The sequence below is a fragment of the Rhinopithecus roxellana genome, chromosome 17 (genome assembly GCF_007565055.1).
Source record: "Rhinopithecus roxellana isolate Shanxi Qingling chromosome 17, ASM756505v1, whole genome shotgun sequence".
Lineage (NCBI taxonomy): Eukaryota > Metazoa > Chordata > Mammalia > Primates > Cercopithecidae > Rhinopithecus > Rhinopithecus roxellana.
Genome location: NC_044565.1, coordinates 7,563,273 through 7,567,760, shown reverse-complemented (window position 1 = coordinate 7,567,760; position 4,488 = coordinate 7,563,273).

Sequence of the window (4,488 nt, the reverse complement as noted above, 5' to 3'; positions counted from 1 at the left end):
TGAGTTTGTGTCCTTTGTAGGGACATGGATGCAACTGGAAACCATCATTCTCAGCAAACTATTGCAAGTACAGTAAACCAAACACCGCATGTTCTCACTCATAGGTGGGAACTGAACAATGAGGTCACTTGTACTCGGGAAGGGGAACATCACACACTGAGTCTTATCATGGGGAGGGGGTTGGGGGGAGGGATTGCATTGGGAGTTATACTTGATGTAAATGACGAGTTGATGGGTGCTGATGAGTTGATGGGTGCAGCAAACCAACATGGCACAAGTATACATATGTAACAAACCTGCATGTTATGCCCATGTACCCTAGAACTTGAAGTATAATAATAATAATAATAGTAATAATAATAATAATAATAAACAATTCTGAAGAATGAATGAAGAAATGTAAAATAAATAAAATTGACAAATGCAAAAAAAATATTAAATATCCTCAGATGACAACCAAAAAGAAGCTTTCTGAGAAACTGATATCTGATGTGTGAATTCATCTCACACATGGAGCAGTCTGTTACCAGTGTTTTTGGGGTATCTGAGAAGGGATATTTTGGATCAGACTGTAGCCTACACTGACAAAGGAAATATCCTCAAATAAAAAGTAGAAAGAAGCTTTCTGAGAAACTTCTTTGTGATGTGTGAATTCACCTCACAGAATTACACCTTTCTCTTCATGAAGGAGTTCTCCAACACTGTGTTCCTGTAATTGGCAAAGTGATATTTGGGAGTGCACTGAGGCATATGGTGAAAAAGGAAATGTCCTCAGATGAAAACTAGAAAGAAGGCTTCTGAGAAACTGTTCTCTGATGTGTGAATTCGACTCCCAGAGTTACACTTTTCTTTTGATGGAGCAGTCTGTTACCACTGTTTTTGGGGAATCTGAGAAGGTATATTTTGGATCGCATTGAAGCCTACGTGGACAAAGGAAATATCCTCAAATTAAAACTAGAAAGAAGCTTTATGAGAAACTTCTTTGTGATGTTTGAATTCGTCTCAAAGAGATACACTTTTCTCTTCATGAAACAGTTTACTAACACTGTTTTCTTGGAATCTACAAAGTGATATTTGGAAGCGCATTGAGGCATCGGGTGGAAAAGGAATTATTCTCAGATGAAAACCAGAAGGAAGGTTTCTGAGAAACTGATTTCTGATGTGTGAATTCATCTCACAGAGTTACATTTTCGTTTCATGGAGGAGTCTGTTACTAGTGTTTTTGGGGAATCTGAGAAAGGATATTTTGGATCACATTGAAGCCTACACTGACCAAGGAACTATCCTCAAAAAATGGAGAAAGAAGCTTTCTGAGAAACTTCTTTGTGATGTGTGAATTCTCCGCACAGAATTATACCTTCCTCTTCATGAACGAGTTTGCTAACACTGTGTTCCTGTAATCTGCAAAGTGATATTTGGGAGCTCATTGAGGCATATGGTGAAAGGAAAATATCCTCAGATGAGAACTAGAAAGAAGTTTTCTGAGAAACTGTTCTCTGATGTGTGAATTCTCACAGAGTTACAATTTCTTTTCATGGAGCATTCTGTTACCACTGTTTTTGGGGAATCTGAGAAGGGATATTTTTTTATCGCTTTGAAGCCTAAGCAGACAAAGGAAATATCCTCAAATGAAAATTAGAAGCTTTCTGGGAAACTTCTTTGTGATGTGTGAATTCATCTGAAAGAGATACACCTTTCTCTTCATGAAACAGTTTGCTAACACTGTTTTCGTGGAACCTGAAAAGTGTTATTTGGGAGCACATTGAGGCCTATGGTGAAAAAGGAAATATTGTCAGATAAAACCTGGAGAGAAGCGGTCTCAGCAACTGCTTTGTGATGTGTGAATGCAACTCACAGAGTTACACTTTTCTTTTCATTGATCAGTTTGCTAACACTGTTTTCTTGAAGTCTGCAGTAGGAGATATCTTAGTACAAGGAAGCTTACGGTGCCAAAGGAAATACCTTCAGATAAAAACTAGAAAGAAGCTTTCTGAGAGACTGCTTTGTGATGTGTGAATTCATCTCACAGAGTTACACCTTCCTCTCCATGAAGCAGTTTCCTAACACTGTTTTCATGGAATCTGTAAAGCGATATTTGGGAGCGCATTGAGGCATATGGTGAAAAAGGACATATTCTCAAATGACCACCAGAAAGAAGCTTTCTGGGAACTGATTTCTGATGTGTGAATTCATCTCACACAGTTACACTTTCGTTTCATGGAGCAGTCTGTTATCAGTGTTTTTGTGGTATCTGAGAAGGATATTTTGGATCACATTGAAGCCTACGTTGACAAAGAAAATACCCTCAAATAAAAAGGAGAAAGAAGCTTTCTGAGAAACTTCTTTGTAATGTGTGAATTCACCTCACAGAATTACACCTTTCTCTTCATGAAGGAGTTTGCTAACACTGTGTTCCTGTAATCTGCAAAGTCACATTTGGGAGCACACTGAGGCATATGGTGAAAAAGGAAATATCCTCAGATGAGAACCAGAAAGAAGCGTTCTGATAAACTGTTCTCTGATGTGTGAATTCATCTTACAGAGTTACACATTCTTTTGATGGAGCAGTCTGTTACCACTGTTTCTGGGGAATCTGAGAAGTGATATTTTTAATCGCATCGAAGCCTATGCGGACAAAGGAAATATCCTCAAATAAAAACTAGAAAGAAGCTTTCTGAGAAACTTCTTTGTGATCTATGAATTCATTTCAAAGAGATACACCTTTTTCTTCATGATAACATTTGCGAACACTGTTTTCGTGGAATCTGAAAAGTGATATTTGGGAGTGCATTGAGGCCTATGGTGAAAAAGGAAATATCGTCAGATAAAACACGGAGAGAAGCATTCTCAGAAACTGTTTTGTGATGTGTGAATGCAACTCACAGAGTTACACTTTTCTTTTCATTGGTCAGTTTGCTAAAACTGTTTTCTTGAAATCTGAAATAGGACATATCTTAGCGCAAGGAAGCTTACGGTGACAAAGGAAACACCTTCAGATAAAAACTAGAAAGAAGCTTTCTGAGAGTCTGCTTTGTGATGTGTGAATTCATCTTACAGAATTTCACCTTCCTCTCCATGAAGCAGTTTCTTAACCCTGTTTTCGTGGAATCTGCAAAATGATAATTGGGAGCACATTGAGGCATAAGGTGAAAAAGGAAATATTCTCAGATGAAAACCAGAAAGAAGCTTTCTGAGAAACTGATTTCTGATGTGGGAATTCATCTAACAGAATTACACTTTTGTTTCATGGAGCAGTCTGTTATCAGTTTTATTGGGGAATCTGAGAAGGGATATTTTGTATCACATTGAAGTCTGCACTGACAAAGGAAATATCCTCAAGTAAATACTAGAAAGGAACTTTCTGAGAAACTTCTTTGTGATGTGTGAATTCATCTCAAAGAGATACACCTTTTTCTTCATGAAACAGTTTGCTTACAGTGTTTTCGTGGAATCTGCAAAGTGATATTTGGGAGCGCATTGAGGCATAACGCGAAAAAGGAAATATCCTCAGATGAAAACCAGAAAGAAACTTTCTGAGAAACTGATTTCTGATGTGTTAATTCACCTCATAGAGTTAGACTTTCGTTTCATGGAGCAGTCTGTTACCTGAGTTTTTGGGGAATCTGAGAAGGGATATTTTGGATCCAATTAAAGGCTATGCTGACAAATGAAATATCCTCAAATAAAAAGCAGAAAGAAGCTTTCTGAGATACTTCTTTGTGATGTGTGAATTCACCTCACAACTACACCTTTCTCTTCATGAAGGAGTTTGCTAACACTGTGTTCCTGTAATCTGCAAAGTGATATTTTTTGAGCGCACTGAGGCATATGATGAAAAAGGAAATATCCTGAGATGAAAACTAGAAAGAAGGTTTCTGAGAAACTGTCCTCTGTTGTGTCAATTCTTCTCATGGAGTTACACTTTCTTTTCATGGAGCAGTCTGTTACCACTGTATTTGGGGAATCTGAGAAGTGAAATTTTTTATTGCATCGAAGCCTACGTGGACAAAGGAAATATCCTCAAATTAAAACTAGAAAGAAGCTTTCCGAGAAACTTCCTTGTAATGTGTGAATTCATCACAAAGAGATACACCTTTCTCTTCATGAAACAGTTTGCTAACACTGTTTTCGTGGATTCTGCAAAGTGATATTTGGGAGCGCATTGAGGCATAGGGTGAAAAAGGAAATATCCTCAGATGAAAACCAGAAAGAAGCTTTCTGAGAAACTGATTTCTGATGAGTGAATTCATCTCACAGAGTTACACTTTCGTTTCATGAAGCAGTCTGTTACCAGTGATTTTTGGGACTCTGAGAAGGGATATTTGGGATCGCATTGAAGACTGCACTGACAAATGAAATATCCTCAAATAAAAATGAGAATGAAGTTTTCCTAGAAACTTCTTTGTGACGTGTGAATTCACCTCACAAAATTACAACTTTCGCTTCATGAAGGAGTTTGCTAAGACTGTGTTCCTGTAATCTGCAAAG